Source organism: Moschus berezovskii, chromosome 1 (genome assembly GCF_049115385.1).
Source record: "Moschus berezovskii isolate FMDL1 chromosome 1, NW_MosBer_1.0, whole genome shotgun sequence".
Lineage (NCBI taxonomy): Eukaryota > Metazoa > Chordata > Mammalia > Artiodactyla > Moschidae > Moschus > Moschus berezovskii.
Genome location: NC_142460.1, coordinates 122,969,834 through 122,991,571, shown reverse-complemented (window position 1 = coordinate 122,991,571; position 21,738 = coordinate 122,969,834).

The following is a 21,738-nucleotide window of genomic DNA, read 5'->3' as shown; positions in this document are numbered from 1 at the left end:
TACATTACTTATGGAAATAAATGTATGGGACCTGTTATCTTGTTCTTAAAAGATGTCTTCTTGGATACGTTATTCATGTTATAATGTCTGGTTATTCTCACCTGATATGTCCATTCAGCAGCTAGTGACTGTAAGACAAATGCATAAAATGCACATAGGTAATATTAAGGTTTTTCTAAAACTTAAAGAAACAAGTACACAAGTTACAAACCATCAATTTATATATATATTTGTTTAATGTTAGTCATTCAGTCATGTTCGACTCCGCTATCCAATGGACTGTAGCCCACCGGGCTCCTCTGTCCAAGGAATTCTCCATGCAAGAGTCCTGGAGTGGGTTGCCATTCCCTTCTCCAGGAGATCTTTCTGACACAGGGATCGAACCCAGGTCTCCTGCAATTGAAGGCAGATTCTTTACCATCTGAGCTACCAGGGAAGCCCATATTTGTTTAAGATTGATTCATTTTATTAAATAATTTGCTGAATTTGTGAGGGCATGATCATGATAAACTAGATTCTGTATTTTAGATTCTGATCCTAAGACGGATCAGCAGCATGTGTCAGGCCTGGGTCCTGATGGCAATTATCAGAGAAGGCACAAGAGGATGGGCTGGACACCTTGGCTCTAGTGCCAGCTTTGCCACTTAATTGCTGGATCACCTTGAACAATCTTTCCACAGTTAGAAGCATCAGTTTCCTTCTTAGAAAATTTATTCTTCCCTATATCACAGTAAAAATATGGCACTCAAATAGAATAATTTATATTAAAGTATTTTATATTTCAAGCACATGGAAAAAAATGCAAGTTATTAATACTAATGCTGTGTTGTTACCACATTTTTATGGATCACTGGAGAGTAATGATATGCCACATATTCCAGAAAGGACAGCCAAGGTCATCTCTACTCTATTCAGTTCATTGGGAATTGAATTTCCTCATCCACAGATCTGCTGCTATTTATCTTCTGTTCACACATTGCTGGTCTGTCTTTATAGTACTTGTCAGGGAGAAGATAAGTGAGTTAACTTCGATGGTTCCAAAATAGTGATCCTACCCCAAAACTTCAGTTCTGAGAGCTGGGTGGTGCTCCCTGAGCTTCTCCCTGTAATATATTCCCTAGCATCCGATCAAGGAAATAACAAGTATACTTAAAAACTGAGATTTACAACCCAGCTCTGATTCACCATTTGTTTGTCTTTTTCTGCTCTCCTCTACTGCTGATGGAAGTTCCTCTTTTATTGTCATTATTCTTTATATAGGTCTGTGCTTAAGTTAATCCAGAGGGAAAAGTTAAGGCATTCATAAATCCTAAAGACATTCCACTCATTATTTGTCTTGCTCCTTCTGCTTAAAAGAAAATTAATTTCAATAGAATTTACCAACAGTATTAAATGATAGTTGGTTGACATTATATTTACTAACCATGTGGCTTTGTGCAATTTTCTCTTTTTCATTCTTTGGTTGAAAAAATAGAAAATGAGTTTTCACTCAAACATTAAGATATTCAGTTCAGTTCAGTTCAGTCACTCAGTCGTCTCTGACTCTTTGCGACCCCATGAATCACAGTTGCTCTTTTTTAAATTTTTCCCTGATCAGGCTTCCTCTGAATGAGTTCACTGAATGTTTAAGAAGTTAGAGAATGTTGATATTAACAATTAATCAGATAATCTTTTGAATTATATTTTATTGTTCCCTAACAGTGTGTCTCTTTTAATCTCTCTTTTTTTCCTGCCTCAAATTTCTTCCTACTATACACTTTTCCTGAATGAAGAGCTTTTTAAATTGATTCCACCGCTTCTGTTGTGATCATTTTACTGAGGCCTTTTATTCAAGATGGCAATAACCATTTTAAAAATTAATAAAAAATGAGTAGTATATAAAGCATTTTCCCTTATTAGCAGTAAGATAATTTGGAAATGCTAACAGATGATAAAAGGCTGATTTGCAAAGCATCAAAAACATATCTATCCAAACATATGGTCATATTCTTTATCTAAGCGTATTATGTTTGCTACACATCCATTTCAAGAGAGAGCCAAAAACTATTCATTCAATCTTTTTGTGATATAGCTATGAAACACTTAATAGTTTTATAGGACTGTGTCATATAGGGGCTAAGTGGGATATAGCATAATTACAAAATATGACATTTACCATTTGAGAGTATACAAGAGACGTAGCGAACATATACAGACACATTCGCTCATGTCAGCTGCAGGGACTATGCCTTTCTGTTCACTACTTCCTTACATGGGCCCTGACACATAGTAAATAGTAAGGATTTGAATGAGTAAATTACACAAATGTCATCACAAAAAGAGTGTGGTTGATCGTGTGTGTTCTGCAAAGAAAGAAAAAAGGAGATAGCTGAGTTGGAGTAAAAAACATTACAGGGAGAAGACAAGACACACAAACAGTATTTGTCTAGATGCAAAATGGGAAAATGCATTTCAAGTAGAAATTATTTCAGAATAATGGGAGATGAAGTGGCAGTTTTTCTTAAAACATGTGCAATTCTGTATCTAGTGATGTTAGCCACAAGTGTGGCATCAGAATGGAAAGAAATGTTATATTCAGAAATGTGTAAGAACTGTCAAAAAAGATATGAGCTATACTGTGAAACAGATGCTATAATCCTGTTTTGTTATGGTGATAAAATCACTATTCCTCCTTAAAATTTCCCTTAAAAATATAACATTTCAAAGGAAAAAAGTGATGCAGGGTCTGCAGTGTGCCACCTTGATGAGAAATGAACCTAGCTGAATTCAAGTGTTCTGTGCCTAGACACCTTGCACTGACCCCCATCTTCTACACAAACCATTTTTTTTTAATAATTGCTGTGCCTGTATGTTAAAGACAGAATACTGTCGCTGAGTCTTGCCTGAAATGATCTGCATGACATTTTGTTATGATCAAAATGGTATATTCGGTACAGAAGTTCAGTTCAGTTCAGTTCAGTCACTCAGTCATATCCGACTCTCCGCGACCCCATGAATCACAGCACGCCAGGCCTCCCTGTCCATCACCAACTCCCGGAGCTCACTCAAACTCATGTCCACAGAGTCGGTGATGCCATCCAGCCATCTCATTCTCCGTCGTCCCCTTCTCCTCCTGCCCCCAACCCTTCCCAGCATCAGAGTCTTTTCCAGTGAGTCAACTCTTCGCATGAGGTGGCCAAAGTATTGCAGTTTCAGCTTTAGCATCAGTCCCTCCAATGAACACCCAGGATTGATCTCCTTGAGAATGGACTGGTTGGATCTCCTTGCAGTCCAAGGGACTCTCAAGAGTCTTCTCCAACACCACAGTTGAAAAGCATCAATTCTTCGGTGATCAGCTTTCTTCACAGTCCAACTCTTACATCCATACATGACCACGGGAAAAACCATAGCCTTGACTAGACAGAGTCAATCAGGAGAGTCCTGTGTTTTGTTTGACAGTCGTTTTTGAAGTGTGATCATCACAATAGTATATAATCCATGCCATATTTATTCCTGCAGAAATCACATGTTCAACAATAGCTAGAAGGAAAAAATGTAAGGAAAACATTGCAGATACGATTGAATTGGTCCTTTTCTTGGTCTGAACATCAAAAGTATTAGTGCTTTTTTAAAAAGTAATTTTATTATCTTACTGTTGTGTGAAATTGTATAAATCATAATTATGTTGAATTGTTTCATAGTGCTTTTTGTGTCTACTATATCCTACTTCCCTGTATATTTATTCTGTTAACTTTTGAGAGTTTGATATTGAAACTCCAACTAAAAATCTTAATTTATCTACAAAATAAATAATTGTAATATATAGTTGAACTATATGTAAACTTGTTCTGTATTGTCCAAGTCTCCTATAAAAGTGTCATCATATTTTCATAATTGTAAAAATAAAAAAGCCAAAAAAGTAATTTAATTTATGTAAAATCACTACTATCAGAGAATAAAACATAATGCCCATAAAAACTCAGTGATTATCCTTATATCAATTTCCTTCCACAGTTGTGAAAAATAATATTCCTTTAATCTAATCCATGTCACAACCACAGCAGGATATCAAAGCCTGTAATTTTCATTTCTTCTGTCATAGCATAACTTTAATAATGAAATAATAATTTTAAAATGTTGATATGCCTCTAATGTAAGTCAGGGGTAGAAGAACTTACTCTTCTTATTCACAGCAAAAACACTTTAAGTCTCCCGTGGAGAAAAATTGCAAATAATGTACGCAGATACTCTATCCTTAGAGAAAGAACATAACTCCCTACTCTAAACATGGATGATGCATAGTGACTATCTTCCAAATAGTACAGTATGGAAAGAGGGGAATAACTTTATAGTAAAGAAACTATCAAATATGTCTAGCCAACTGATTAAGGTTGATATCAGTGGTCATATTGACAGGGTGTCACCTTGATGTGATGTGATGGGATGAGATGGCACTTCACCTTTGTACCCTCCCTTCCAAACCATATACTCTAGTCATATATTGAGAAAAACATTAGAACATTTCCAATTGAAGGATATTCTACAAAATTCCTAACTAGTAATCCTCAAAACTGTCAAGGTCATCAAAAACAAAAAAACATTCTGAAAAACTATCACAACCAAGATGAGGTTAAGGAGACACAATGAATAAATGTAATTTTGCATACTGGATAGAATCGTAAAGTAGAAAATAATATGGCAAAACTTAAGAAAGTTGAATAAAATATAGACTTCAGTTAATGATAATGTATTAATATTTGTCTGTTAATTTTGACAAATGTATTATATTAATACAAGAATTAATAACAGGGGAAATTGGGTATGGAGTTTAAAGAACTATTGGTACTATTTTTGTAATAGTTCTATAAGCCTAAAATTGTTCTAAACTTAAAAGATTATTTTTAAAATAGGTATAGATTATCCCAAGTCCAGAATTTTCTCTGGGGCTTTGTCATGTGTAGGAAGTAGGCAATCTGAGAGTAAGGAGGATTCACCAACTCTACTGGCCTTGGCCATCAAAGGTCTAAACTCCCTGAAACTTCTACTTCTCTTTCAGTGCCCTAAGGAGACTTCGCAGGTGGCTCAGTGGTAAAAGAATCCACCTGCCAATGCAGGAGGTTTAGGAGGGTCCGGAGCTGCCTGTTCCATCCCTGGGTCAGGAAGATCCTCTGGAGGCAGACATGGCAAATGACTCCAGTATTCTTGCCTGGAGAATCCCATGGACAAAGGAGCCTGGTGGGTTACACTCCATACATAGGGAGTAGGGTCACAAAGAGTCAGACATGCTTGAGTGGCTGAGCACATATGCATGCACACAGTCCTAAAAATGAAGACACTGAACAAGTGTCTCTATAAGATATTAAAAGTTCAATAAAAAGTATTTTCTAACTCTGATGGTACCTAGTTAGCATTAAGTAGAAGAGCATAAAAAAGACATCCATTCCACTGGAACTCCCTTATAGAATGTACTTTACAATCTGACTTTCTCAACTATTTATAATCTTTTATGGATCCCCAGAGACTTACAGACCTGTCCTAATCTCCTAATTAGGAGGTCAGCCATGTGCTGCTTGATTTTATGAAGTGTCTCCCCTGAGCAAGTGTTTAGTACTGAGTGTTTTCCTTGGGGCTGTCTACAAATAAATTTTAATGAACAAGATATTATCTGTAGTGTCCTATGAAGACCTGATGAGCACTGTTTGTTTAAGAAAAAGCACATTTTCTCTAATATCCATTTGCTTGATTTAGAGAAAGGACCAAGAAACTCAGCACTAGGAACTAGGAAATCAAAGTTCTCAGACTAATTCTATAACTTTGAACTTTTTATTTTCTTCTCAAAGATTCAGTGTTCTCATCTGTAAAATGAAAGGATTTGAACTAAATATTAAACTGAAAGCAAACCAGGATCCCTGAGATTACATGAGTATCTTATAATATTTTACATTTGACAAGGATTTTAAATTGGTAGATTTAACTCAGTAAGATAAATTACATGATTTTCTTGAAACACTGAAAGATTTGGCTTTATCAGCTTCATTTCTCCATGTGACAACAACCAGCTGAAACTGTAGCAGCATAGAAAGGTTATGATGATCTGTGTTGCTCCAATTCCCTCTTCAGAGCTGACATAACCATCATACCTCTTCACCATTCATTCAGTCTCTATAGGAAATGTCAACTGCTGACAGCTCATAGCTATGTCCCACATTGAGATGGACCCTGACCAGCTGCAAGAAACTATCTACCTCAAGACTGTTTTCCCTCCAAATAAAGGCCCTTAGCCATTGAATGGCTCCTCTCCATTAGTTGAAGACAACTCTGAAGGGCCATTCCAGCTCTAGATCTCTCCATGAAGTCCGATGAGATCTTTGCTCAACTCTGCCTTCCTCACTTTCTTACAAATGTATCTCTTAAGAGCACATCCCTGTGAGCCCATAGGTCATTGTGTTCCTCAGAGTCTGTTTCCAGAGATCCAATATAAGGTGTGCATCTCCAGTTTGCTCAAATTACCACCCCACACTAAGTTTTCCTAGATTTATTGAAGCTAAAGTTCCATTTCTATTATCAACACTCTCCCATTATAATTTTCCTCATGGTAATATTTATTTTTCTTATAGTTATACACTTAGTTATAGATCTCCATACTCAAATCTTTATCACATATGAGAATATTAAAGGTAAGGGGGTCACAGGACTCTATATTCATCATTATTCATTCATGCCTCCCTGGAAATCTGAATTTATAATACAAGGATAGGATGTTTCCTCACATTCTTTCTAGGGCAACTCTTCTGTGTTAAAAGATCCTATGCCATGTCGTTTTTGCAAGTAAGAGTGATTTTAGGGCAAATAAGTAATTACAACTGTGAAATTTCAAGACTCACTAAGAGGCAACAGCCTACTCCAGGTAAGAGCAGAGACAAGGTCAAGCAATAACATCTAGGATCATAAAAAATAAGCACAAAGAACTTTCTATATAACAGTTGGTTCAGTAATAAATATGTAATGCAGCTGGAACATATGTTTCCCTTTATTCTAGATTATATAATGATCAATGTAAAATAATAAACAACCTAGTAATATCCAAAAATAGAGCCCCTTGCTATATCCAGTAAGTATGTCTCTAGCCCACTGATACTCACCAACATTTTACCAAATGACTTTTAAATATGAATGCACATTTCATTTTAACAATAGCTATATTAGGAAGATATTCTTAGCCCCATTTACAGATGAAAAATCTGAAGTTGAGAAAAATAAAATCTTTTGTACAGCTGGTAAATAGCAGAACAGGGTCTCAGTGTGCAGATCCCAAGCTTAAACTATTCAACTCCTTCTCAGTCATGAAAAATACAGTTAATGGGATGCTGGCGTTCATTAGAATCACTTTGGAGCTTTCAGAATTTCCCAGCCTCAGTGCCAATATACAAGTGACCAAACTGACATTGTGGCAAATCTTAGACCTTGTGGTTTTGTTTCGTCTCCATGTATCCAGTCTAGTATACAGAGAAGTTTGGTTGTCCATGTGAGATTTGCCTTGTAAGTTCTACTGTACTGTTCAAATATAAGACATTACCATTACCAATGTTTCTAACCTGCTCAAAATAAATAGCTCCAAGAACAGTTTATTCTGGGATTTAACTCATTGCTTGGGAACACTACTATTTTCCCTGTATCTTTGGCAAGATTAATAGAGAAAAAAATTGAACCAAAAAAACTAGAATAAGAAACTCACTGTACAACAAAACACACACACACACATACACACATATACATTTATGCATGTTCCAAATAAATGAAAAAATAAACCTATATATATATACATATAAATACCTAAATATATAGATGTTTGTTTATAATTAATATTACATATATATGTGTGTGCATGTTTTGTTTTTCTGAGAGTTTCTTATTCTGGGTCCACGCAGTAAGTTCACTCCTAGAATAAATTATTTTTGGAACTGACTATATTATATATATATATATATATACATATATGTGTGTATGTGTGTATATGTATATATATTTAGAGAGAGAAAGATAATATTTCAAATTGAATCTATGTACATATTATAGATTATGTATTTTATCAAGTAAGTACATATTGTATATATTTACATATTATATGTATATTATACATCTAATATATATTTATGTGTATGCATCTGATGAGCAAATCAGATTAGATAGTGCCACTTTCAAAAATGTTTATCACAGTTTTATTCAGAGTAGTAAAAAACATAAAATGATCCAAATGTTCAGCATAAGAGATTGAGTTTGATAAATCATGTCATATCCACAAAGTATATTGTCATGCAGTGCTTAAAATTATATTTATGAAGAAAACTTCATGACACAAGCAAAGAGAAAATGATAAGAGAAAAAAAAAGCAGATACAATTTGTACAAGCTGATTTCAACTTTTTAAAGTGCAATTCGTAGAAAGCTGAAAAGAAATGTGCTTGAGTACTCAATCATGTCTGACTCTTTCCGACCTCATGGACTGCAGCCTGCCAGGCTCCTCTGTCCATCGGATTTTCCAGGCAAGAATACTGGAGTAGGTTGCCATGTCTTCCTCCAGTGGATCTTCCTGACACAGGGATCAAACCTAAAGTTCGTGTGTCTCCTGCATTCACATTCTTTAACCACTGAGCCACCTAGGAAGCCCTGGAAAGAAATGTACCAACCTCTTGTATAACCTCAGTATCCTTACCTTTAAAGTGTTATCATAACCTATTTCATCAGACTGCTCAGAGAACTAAAGGAGCTAAGGAAGCAATATGGTCCAGAGTGGATGAAACTTCAGGGTCCTAACAGGAAACAGGTGGCACTTTCAAACTGGGTAATTTGATAAAAGGACTATTTACCAAAATCCAGCAAGGGTATAAGAAAACACAAAAGAAACTAGAATAAATCAAGACTAGTAAAAATCAGGACACAAGTATTTCTCCTAGATATGAGAGTGCAGCTTCTGAATTGCGGAAACAGAGACATCTCTGTGGATTCCCAGCAAATTTGACCCATTCTGCCAAACATGGCAGCCAGACCATGGCAACCCAATGGAAGAGAAACCAGTACCCCTGGAGCACTCTGTTCCTTCCATCCACACAGCCATATAGAGCTGCTTCCAGAGTGGGAAGAAAGATAAAAGCAAAAAGGAGCCTAGGGTGGGAGCAGATGGAAGTTATCTACAATTCATCTTCTTTGCTCTTTTGCATCCATTTTCATCCTTCAACTGATGAAAATGTGTGTCCCCAGCAGAGGGATCATATACCATCCCATCAACTGCTTTATCTACATAAGATTCATTGTTTGAGATCCAAAGTGAAGGATAATTTACTCTGAAAATGTATGATGTTTAAACTGGAAGAAACCTCACATACAGAAAAGATGATTCCATACCTGAAGTATGTACCCAGTCCTGAAATGATGGAAAGGTTCAGTACAATCAAAGAACTTACAGTTAAAAAGACAGAAAAGAAAGAAAGAAAAGAAAAAACGCTTGAAAATAAGTGATAAGGGGTCTTGAGGGAAGGAGAGGTGGGAGTTCCCTGATCCTCCCATGAGGACTGGAGTGGGACAGACAGCCTTTCCTCCTGACGCCCCAGGGTCCTGTCCAGCAGCCCTATCTACTCAGCAATCTCCGTTCCCAGCTTCCAGTAACCGCTCTCTTCTTATCTCCTCAGCCCTAGTGATGACATATAGTATCTCTTGTGGATCTCCAAACACCCAGCTCAGATGACAGTAAATAGGTCTTTTATTAAACTCTTCTCAAGTTACCCAGTTGGAATTTATGGGATGTATTTTCCAGTACTGATGGAAAAAAAATGTATATATATATATATATATATATATATACATAGAACCAGCAGTGGCTTCAGGAAAGATATTGTCAAAAATGAAACTCTGGCGTTGAGTTGCTTTTGTATTTGATGAGTACAGGGATAATCAATTTGGCAGGAAGAACTAAAAAATGGGTAATCTGTAGCAGGTGGTCATATTACAATAATTCAAATTACCACTGCTTGTGGCTTAGTATCTTAGTCTGCTTGGCTGCATATACCACAGTCTGGATGTTAAGGTTGAAACAACAAAAAATGTATCTTCTCACTTCTGGGAACTGGAAGTCCATGATCAAAGTGCCAGCATAGTTGATTTCTGGTGAGAGCTCTCTTCTGGCTTGTATAAGCCACCTTCTCACTGTGTTCACATGGCCTTTCCTTAGTGGGTACATGTGGAAAGAGAGAGAGTTCTGGTGTTTTCTCCTCTTCTTTTAAGAGCACTAGTCTACAGAATGAGAGTTTATTATTTCATATAGCCTTTATTTCTTCCTCACAGGACCTATATCCAAATATATTCACATTGGAGGGTTATGGCCTCAACATATGAATTTTGGGAGGACACAACTGTGAGATAATAAGAAATATATATATATGACAGAAATATTTCTGTCCCTGGTTTCCAGTACAGAACTCCTAAAATGTTCACAATTTCCTAAGCGATAAGAACACTAGGAGCATCTTTTGTTTTATTGAGGAGACTGGGTGGGCTCCTACACAAGGGCTGATCATCAGAAAGACCATGATTAGAAGCTTGAAATTTTCAGCCCCACCTTACATCCTCCAGAGATGTGAGAGGAGCTGGAAATAATTGATCATGCCTACCTGAGGAAGCCTCCATAAAATCACAGAAGTACAGAGTTCTCAGAGCTTATAGCTTGGCAAACAGTCACATACCAAGAGAGTAACACACCCAAGCCCACTGGACAAACATCTACACTCAGGACCTTCCTGGACTTCACCCTATGTCTCTCTTCACCTAACTGTCTGTCAGTATCCTTTATTATATCATTTAATAAACTGATAAATGTACATAATTCCATGAGTTCTTTGAGTCACTCCAGCAAATTAATTGAAACTCAGGAAGAGGTCATTGGAATCTCTGACTTATAGCCAGTTGGTAAGAAGCAGAAGTGATAACCTTGGCTTGTAAATGGTGTCTGGAGCGGGGAACAAAGATGGACAGTGAGGGGGTGGAATTTTGTGGGACTGAGCCCTTACCCAGTGGGATCTTACTCTTTTTCCAGGTAGTGTCAGAACTGAGTCATATTGTGAATTAAAGATCCAGCTGGTTTTCAAAGAAAATTGGTTGGTGTGGAGAAAATTCTCTACACATTTGACCAGAGTGAACTGTTTTGCATGAGTAACAAAGACATTCACAAGTAAGAAACACACAGTAGGGAAGAACTGGGTTTTCCTCCAGAGAAGGAGGAAAATTGAGTTTCCTTTTTAACAAATATTTAATCCATAATACTTAGTGAAATGCAGAGTGATGGCAAAAAGCAATCAAACAACTGTGGCACTGATACAACAAATGCAGTTGCAAAAAATAATAACCGAATATGGATTATAAAAGATGGTGGCATAATTTAACTTTGAAATCCTGGAGAGTGTACAAGAAGTAAAGGAGAAACTGAGATGTGTGACTCAACAGGACATGCAAGTGGACAATTAGAAAGCTTCTTTGGGAGCTTTGTAGAGCTTTCATCTCTTCCAGCTGGAAGCAGACATGGCTGAGAACCAAGCCCAACACCTGATCATAACAGTTAGAATTGCTGTGTCAATTAAATGGCCAATCCAGCCAGCTAAGGCACTGGTAGGGAATGAATGAAATGCTGAGACATGGATAAAAACATGTGGGCAGTCATAGACAAGGCTGAAAACTTCAAAATTATAAATCTTGAAACTTCCTTGCCAGTTGAGGTACAACCAACCACTCTGTCAGGAGACAATTTTACATCATTCTCTTGCATTTGCACGTCTTGTGAGGAGAGACATTGAATACTTTTGTTCTAGACTATTTATCCATGGATATCTGATAGTGAACAATTTTGGAGGATAGAGATGATGTTTTTCCTTTGGGAGAAAAAAGCAGGATACTTACTATCTGATATGATAAAGTTGGACTTCCCAGGTGGCTCCACAGTAAAGTATCTATCTGTAATGCAGGTGACCCAGTTTTGATCCCTGGGTCAGAAAGATCCCCTGGAGAAAGAAATGGCAACCCACTCCAGTGGATCTTTCTGACCCATGGACAGAGTAACCTAGCGGGCTACAGTCTATGGAGTCACAAAGAGTCGGACCCAGCTTAGTGACTAAACAACAATAACAAATGATAAAGTTAATGTCTCTTACTAGAACAAAAGGTGATCTGGTTTGCTGCCACAAATGATTTGGGTTCCGTAAGCTCAGATACTGTTTGAGCATGTATCTTCTGTTCCTCTTCCCATCACTGAGGGACTAAAAAAAGAAAATGCTAACATTCAAAGGATCAATATTGTTGTGAGAAATAAGGCCTTTTGTGTTTGACACAAGAATCTCATGTCTTCTACCCACTTCCATTAGCAAACTAACTTGTTTGCTTGCAACTAGAGTAAATTTCTGACACTTCCCAGTTCTAAACAGTTTTATCAGCAAGGATGATAGAGGTATGGCTTCCTGGAAAAGGCAAATGAGGGCCTTTCAACTTAATAAATCAGATTAGAGGCAAACTCATGGGAATTGTTAATAAATACATTGGCCAAATCATACTGTCACCCAGACAATAACTATTTTTCCAACTCGTTGCTTGTTAGTAAGAATAGGGGAGGTGATTATAAATCAATATAAGTAAATGGGTTCAAAGAGAGCTGACCTTCAGACTCCTTCAGACAGCAGACTTCCTAATCAATATGGTGGTCAGTCTCAAGACATTATAAAAATTAGTACTAAGATTGTCCTAGGGATGAGAGGGCAGAAGTTTCTGATGCCCTTCAGAAAACAGTTACAGAGAAACACACCTAAACCAACAGTGTAAGAAGGAAAATCAATGACCATGCCTGGAAGAAGCCAGGTGAATCATTAGAACTTTGGTTGGTTTGCTTGGAAAATGAAGGAGTGAAATGTGTAATACAAAGAAGGTAACAGCTAGGGTACTTTAGGATTCAATCTCTCCTGCAGTCTATCATCTTAACCTTCAAACCACTTGCAGAAGTTAGCAAAACTTCTCCAACACTTTTGCAGTAGATATTGGCAGTTTTAAGAAACCTTTGAACCTCAGATATCCCTGAGAAAGAACCCCTATGGTAAACAATAGATGAGGCACTGAATACTATTCAAGCTCTTACTGCTCTGGATTGAGTTTAACTGCAGATGAAGGTGACCCACTAGAGAATGAAAAACTGACTAAAAGGAGCCCAATAAAATTTTGCTGTCAATCTCACCACACTGAAAATCTTAGGTTACCCTTATGTAAAGACTAGGCAATAACTGAAGGCACGTTCTCATGATGATGAAATGAAAATGTCTCAAATTTTATGATGGACTGGACTGCTTTAAAAAGAAAATAACCACTGTGCCAATCAAACCGACAGCCAAAGGTGAAGACAAAGCCCAGAGCCCCAGCCAGAAAGCAATGAAACTTTGGCTGCTGAGTCAAAGGGTCCCTAAAGTAATAATGACCTTACTGCCCATATAGAGCTATGAGTAAACTGAAAATATTAGCAGTTTGTTTTGTTGAGCTGTGAAGAACAGCACTGCTGGAAATAAAATGAAAATATGACTTGCTTACTGGTTATGGCTAGTCTCTCCCTCTCTCACCCTCTAGCCCAAGTTCAATTATTTTAAGAAGATAATTATTGAAGTCTCTTTACCAAAGAGGAACCAGAGACTCCAAGTACCCATTCAAGTATGCTTAGGAACTTTGACAAAGAGAAAAATGAAAACTTAACTTCCCATCCCAATACATGGAGGAACCTAGATTTTTTTGATGTCTAACATAGGGTTTGGGCTTCCCTGGTGGCTCAGAGATTAAAGCGTCTGCCTCCAATGCGGGAGACCCGGGTTCGATCCCTGGGTCGGGAAGATCCCCTGGAGAAGGAAACGGTAACCCACTCCAGTATTCTTGCCTGGAGAATCCCATGGACGGAGAAGCCTGGTAGGCTACAGTCCACGGGGTCGCAAAGAGTCGGACACGACTGAGCGACGGAACGGAACGGAACATAGGGTTTAAGCTTGTGCTTTGGACTCAATCAGATCATTAACTAGCTGTTTGATCTCAATCTTAAACCCTTATAAATATCACTTTTCCTCATTGTGACCTGGAAACACTAACAGCACCTATTTTATAGGAATACTGTGAAGATTAAATGTGATAATGTACTTTAATGCAAAGCACTTATTTGCTCTCAGTCACCATCAGGTGTTATCATGTATATAAAATGTGCCATGAATATACCATCATAATCATTTTGCCATCAATGATTATAGTAAACATAGTCCCCCTACCACTGCTATGGGCTTCCCAGGTGGCACAGTGATAAAGAATCCACCTACCAAAGCAGGAGACAGAGCAGATGTGTGTTTGATCCCTGGATCAGGAATATCCCCTGGAGCAGGAAATGGCAACCCACTCCAGTATTCTTGCCTATAAAATTCCAAGGACAGTGGAGCCTGGCAGGCAACAGTCCATGGGTTCACAAAGAGTCTGACATGACTGAGCAACTGAGAACGAGCACCACTACTATAGTAAAAACGCAGTTTGTATTACAAACTATCATGATGCATAAAGTTAGTATAACTATAAACACCAAAAATGTAGTGCAGACACTTCACTAATAGTTAAGTATGAAGTAATTAATACTTCTCCCCTGGAAAGGAGGAAATAGCGACCCACTCCAATATTCTTGCCTGAAGAATTTCATGGACAGAGGAGCCTGGCGGGGCACAGCCCATGGGATCACAAAGAGCTGGACAATTGAATGACTAACACTTTAACAAGTTTATGTATGAATATAAATGTAGACTACCTAAGAATGAAAAAGTATGATATAGATCAATTTATATTGACATGACAAATTATTGGAGGAAATAAGCAAGTTGCAAATTTTAATGATACTATAATAATATTTATATACATATAGATAATTATATAGAGAAAGAGTAATATATGCTGCATGCCTGCATATATATTATATATGCTATCTAAAATGATATGCTGCTCTGGGAATAGAATTAAGAAAAATTTTTATATATTCCTTTCATATATATTTTTTATATATTCTTATAATTGTTTAACTACTTTACAACAGCATGGTTCATATATGTCCCAAATTTTTTCACTGTGGAAAAGGTAGATTTTTACCTAGTATACATCTCTCTGAAAATTAAATAGTAAAGGAGATGATAAGTGCACAATATATTACAGTCCTGCACCTTCTATTATTTTTCATTTATCTGTACTATATAACTCTCAAATCCTTCTGAATATCCAGGACAAGTATAATCCCAATGTAACAGATAAAGTAATGACTCATAAATATTTAGATTACACTGTCTTTCTTAGTGCAATCCTCAAAAAGTCCTTCAAGGCTTTTAGTAACATGCACAAGATCAGGACAAGCACATGGGTTCCTGTTCCTGAATGCTTGTCCAATACTTTTTCCATTATTTCACAAGGATCAGTTTATCAGAAGTTTACATGAAGGTACAGTGAGAAGAACAGAGGAACCTGACATGTCCCTGTACCAGCTGCTGTGTTAACCTTTTGTTAAACAGGGAGAAGATCTAGGGAAGGTAACAAAGTACCTGTGATCCATTGACCAGTGGGATACTGCTGTGGGAAATAATAGAAGTCAAGACATCTAGCCTAATATCCTTGCCAACAATTTTGTAGACCTCTAGGCAAATAGAAAAATAATATTTAGTAAAAGGAGTATCTTTATTCATGGGATATTCTTTAAAGGGTGCCCATTGTTTAGGACTGTTGTTTTTCTTTAGTTGCTAAGTAATGTCCAACTCTTTGCGACCCCCACAGGCTGTAACTCGCCAGGCTCCCCTGTCCATGAGATTTCCCAGGCAAGAATACTCAGTGGGTTGCCATTTCATTCATTCCTATGGCTTAGGATTGCTTGCAGTTAATAAACCCAGAATCTGTAGATTTATGAAACTTGGACATTATTACATAAACCATAGTATACAATGGCGAGAACTAAAAGCCTCCTCCTGTTTGAGGAGATATCACTGAAAAACCACATCTACTCTGGCCAGAGAGCACATGTCTTATGGAGGGAAAAAAGGACCCAGAAGTTGCCCTTCACATCCCAGACTTCTCCCTACTTTGTCTGAGCCTCCCAAATGCCTTTAAGATTAATAACAGGCAATACTTCTGGCTCACGTGAGTTAGATTTGAAAATTCAATCCTTTGCGTTAGCTCAAAAAGTAGGTTAAAAAGGCTAATAGAAAAAAAATATGTATTTAACAAGTGGCACTGGTGGTAAAGCATCCATCTACCAATGCAGAAGATGCAAGAGATGAGGATTCGATCCCTTGGTCAGGAAGATCCCCTGGAGAAGGAAATGGCAACCCACTGCAGCATTCTTGCCTGCAAAATCCCATAGACAGAGGAGCCTGGCAGGCTACAGTCCATAGGGTCATAAAGAGTTGGACAGGACTTAGCAACTGATCACTTAACAATACATTTCTCCAGATAATAGGTGTGATTTAAAAACACAAGGGAAAGTGAACAATGACTTCCCATGTGCCAGGAGCTTTCTCTATTTTATTTCCCTATACTACATACCACATGAGGTAAGTAAAATCACTCCCAACTTTTTAATCAAATTAACAAGACACAAATTTTTTTTTCAACGTGCACTCATTCCCAGCTACTAAGTCAGGAACCTGGAGTTCCAAGTGGATCCAACTCTTCTCTGCTTACTGCTGCCTCCTTGTTATTGTTGCATAGTCACTAAGTCATGTCTGAATCTTTATGACCCAATGGACTGTAGCCTGCCAGGTTCCTCTGTCCATGGGCTTTTCTAGGCAAGAATACTGGAATGGGTTACCATTTCTTTCTCCAGGGGATCTTCCTGACCTGGGGATTGAACTCCTGTCTCCTGCATATCCTGCATTGCAGGCAGATTCTTTACCACTGAGCCAGCTGGGAAGCCCCCTAGGAGGAGGTTAAATCTCTGATTACCCTTTTCATGGATTTAATTTATGAGCCAGTTCTCTACTTGAGAAACTCATATGAAATCCTAAATGTATTGGAAAACAATATTTTCTAGGTTTTACAGCCTTAAGCATCATATGTTCAACAACTAACTTCATTGCCTTTGCTTAGATCAGGGGTCCCCAACTGGCCACAGACCCATACTGGCAGCACAGCAGGAAGTGAGTGGCGAGCAAGTGAGCAGAATTTCATCTATATTTACAGCCACTCTCTCTTTCATTACCACCTGAGATCTGCCTCCTGTCAAATCAGCAGTGACATAATAAATGTAATGCACTTGGATCATCCCAAAACCACCTCCCGACCCAGTCCATGGAAAAAATTACCTTCAACAAAATCAGTCCTTGGTGCCAAAACAGCTGGAGACTGCTGGCTTAGATGTCCAGCAGTGGGGTCCAGGACGCAGGAAGATAAAACGATTCTCCATCTAACAGAAGTTCCTTTGATGGCACTCAGCACCCACTCTTGAAAAAGTCACTTTTAATTACACTTTGACATTTATTTTACTTTTCATCAAAAACTCTAAGTAAATAAACCTCATGACTTTTAATGAAATGGATATGGGTTTTACCCCGGTAGTAGGTCAAAATTGAAAGAAGTCATATATGAAACTTTTGAAAGGGTTGGAGTGAAATTACTTCATGTTTCTTCATCTAAAACTAAAGTGATACTTCAGTTCTCCATAGGTAGAAATTTTTCTTCTTTTCTGACATATGATCCAGTGGGATTTATAACGCTTCTGCAGAAAAATGAATTCTAGAGAGGCTGAGACGATGAATAATTACAAGTAACAGAGTTTTTTTTTTTTTTCTTTTGATGTTATTCCCAGTTACTCCTAATTCTGCATAAATAAGTATTTCTGGGAACAGAAGGGCAGTGGAGGAGTAGGTGCAGGTAGGAGTATGTCATGTTCTACAGCTCCAGCGTGCATCTGCAAGCAGGCATTGTGCCGATCTGCAAGCAGGCATTGTGCCATGAAACAGACAGCCACAGGTGAGCAGATGGCATCAGTCTATAGCAAACTTATTCAGGCCACATTTTCATAATTACACTTAAAGTATATGACTCATAGAGAAACAAAGACTATTTTCTTGTTACTCCTTGATTTTTAATATTTTCCAGCACTTACAGAGTCTATTTGTATTTTTAAAAAGAGAAAAGAAAAATCACAAGTCAACATACACAAACGGCCGATGATCCAAAGCAGAAATGTTCAAAACACATAATGTCTGGATGATCTGGTCTAAGCTCTTTTGAAGAAACATATCTAATATGGTAAAACTGATTATTTTGAACACATTATTATTGTTTTTGCATACACTAATAGTGATGTGCAGGTTGCCTCATCCAAAGCAAGCTGTTTTAATTATCGGTATGATCTTTCTAGTGTGAAAAGTTGTCCAGAGATGAATTCCTGAGTCCTCCCAATGAAAGGATGCACTCACATGCTGACAGTTCATTTATAAATACCAAAGTAACTGACTCATTTCATTATCAGGGCACGTAGAACTTGCTTTTATGAAATAAGGAAGGAAGTCCTTCTGAGTTTCAGAAGTTGAGTAGAGCACAATTAGGGCAGATACACAAGTTTTTACTTGTATAATCCATATTCTATAAACTTGCCCTTTGTATATGCCTTTAAAGTATGATATTTGCCCCCCAAATTTTTTTTCTTGTAATTTATTCTGTACTTATATGCCAGGTTACTAAATGATGAAGGAATGATTACATTGACCATATTTGTCAAGTGGATAGATATGAAGTCGTTACTGGTGTGCCTGTGCAAGTTCAGTTGTGTCTGACTTTGCAACCCCATGGACTTTAGTCCACCAGGCTCTTCTGTCCATGGGATTTTCCAGGCAAGAATACTGGAGTGGGTTGCCATTTCCTTCTCCAGAGGATCTTCTTGACTCAGGGATCAAACCTGTGTCTTCTGCATCTCCTGAATTGCAAGCAAATTCTTTACGTCTTGATCTACTGGGGCTTCTCAGAAGTGAAGTTATAAAATACAAATATATAAATATGAATTTATAATATACATATAATATATTATAATATACTATAAAAGCATTATATAGAGATTTATAATTTAAATGAGAGAAAAAGAATCTTGTTCAGTGTTTCCTTTAGTAAAATAGAGAATTTAAGGCATGACTGAATAATATTTTTTTTGAGGCAGGGCAGTCAATATACCCTAACTTTCTTGCTGCTTCATTTTCTATTTGGAACTGAAATTTGTTATGCTATTGAAAGTGACTATCAGCAACCAGACAACAGTCTTCCCAATGCTTTTGGGGGGGACCCATCTCAGACTAGAATATTTTTTGCTGTGGTAAATTGATGCACATGTTCAAATAAAGCTCCCATCTGAGTTGTCTGGTGTGAAGAAAACAAGTTTGGGAACCATAGACAGTGGGGACAAAGAAAGATAAAGATAGAAAAGGTATCTGACTATATCAAATCTGACTAATACTACTTATTTTTTACCAAAAGAAAATACACAAAACACTTTGCTGTTTATAATATCCAAGTCAAAGTAGCCTCTCCTCCCTCATCAGACATCACTCTATCCTAAGTACCTTTTGTTGAAATTCGGTCTTTGCCAACCAAGGTCCGACTAGTCAAGGCTATGGTTTTTTCCGTGGTCATGTATGGATGTGAGAGTTGGACTGTGAAGAAAGCTGATCGCCAAAGAATTGATGCTTTTGAACTGTGGTGTTGGAGAAGACTCTTGAGAGTCCCTTATACTGCAAGGAGATCCAACCAGTCCATTCTAAAGGAGATCAATCCTGGATGTTCATTGGAGGGACTGATGCTAAAGCTGAAACTCCAATACTTTGGCCACCTCATGCGGCGAGTTGACTCACTGGAAAAGACTCTGATGCTGGGAAAGGTTGGGGGCGGGAGGAGAAGGGGACGACCGAGAATGAGATGGCTGGATGGCATCACCGACTCTGTGGACATGAGTTTGAGTGTACTCCGGGATTTGGTGATAGACAGGGAGGCCTGGCGTGCTGTGATTCATGGGGTCGCGGAGAGTCGGACACGACTGAGTGACTGAACTGAACTGAACTGAACTGAAAACTTGATTTATCTTTCCTCTATAGCCTACTTCCCTTCCCCTCTTATTATCCCAATCCAGTGAAAAATATAGCCATTCACTCAGCCAGCCAACACATTTGGAAATCTCTCATTCCTCTCTGATTCCTTTCTCTCCTTCACATGTCACATCAAACCACCAACTAAGTCCAGTGGTTCTCCCTCCCATATGGCTTGGGAAAGTGGCTAGGCACTACTACATCAACGGTCTTTCTACCACCAACATTTCTCACATGAGCAAAAGCAGCCTCTGAACTGATACCTCTGTATTTCCCTTATCCCTCATTCCTTTAGTGGCCAAAATAATTTTTCTAAAATCATATTCTGTTACTTCCTCTTTAAAATATTTCAGAAGCGTTAGAGAACTCTTCTGGGCCTTGTTGCTTGAGGGAAATGTCACTCTTAATTGGCTTATGGTGGTGGTGGTGGTGGTGGTGGTGGTGGTAGTTTAGCTGAGTCGTGTTTGACTCTTGAAACCCCATGGACTGTAGCCTGCCAGACTTCTCTGTCCATGGGATTTCCCAGGCAAGAATACTGGAGTGAGTTGCCATTTCCTTCTCTGGAGTATCTTCCCGACCCAGGATTCAAACCCCAGTCTCCTGAATTGCAGGCAGATTCTTCAAATGAATAGTTGGAAAAGAGTTGACAATATATTGTGACACTAAGATTTTCATGCAGAAGTTACCAGGAATGGGGAAATAATACCTGTGAAGGATGAATTAGGCAGAGGAAGAGGTCAAGCTGTGAAGCTGTTGTGTCAGAATCGTGGCCAGTCCTATAGTATCTTTTGAAGCTGAAATTGCCTTGGAAGTTTTCCAAATGGAGGAAAAGGGTCAAGATTTTGTGTCTCCACATGGTCAAGTCATTGAATATTGACTGCCCCTGGGGAGACATATGACATGGGTGAAGCAGCTTCCTTCTAGTAACACAATTCCTAGTAAAGCACTCAGCCTTGAGTCATCAGCTGTCAATACTAGCAGCAGCTGAAAGAATGGGCACCTAGGTGCCCAAGTGTCTTCCGGGTAAAGCATTCCAGCAGCTACTACCTCATAAGAGGTAGAACATCCTTACTTTAATAGTTATTGTGATTTAAGGAGGAGGCAATGGCAACCCACTCCAGTGTTCTTGCCTGGAAAGTCCCATGGATGGAGGAACCTGGTAGCCTGCAGTCCATGGGGTCGCGAAGAGTCGGACATGACTGAGCAACTTCACTTTCACCTTTCACTTTCATGCATTGGAGAAGGAAATGGCAACCCACTCCAGTGTTCTTGCCTGGAGAATCCCAGGGATGGGGGAGCCTGGTGGGCTGCCATCTGTGGGGTCGCACAGAGTCGGACACGACTGAAGTGACATAGCAGCAGCAGCAGCATGACATTAATGAGAGCCAAACTCTAAATTGAAAATGGGGATAAATGCTAAAGATGATCATTCTGAAATCCTGTACAGCTTGATCACAATTTCCAACACAAACATTAAGAAAATTAAAGTGAAAATCAAAGAAACAGTTTTTTCATAACCAGTTGTGTTGACTTTAGGAGGTAGATTGTTAACAACATATATTTTCAGATTTCCTCGTTTCTCAGGATTTCTGTAATGTAGAATGGGAACTCGA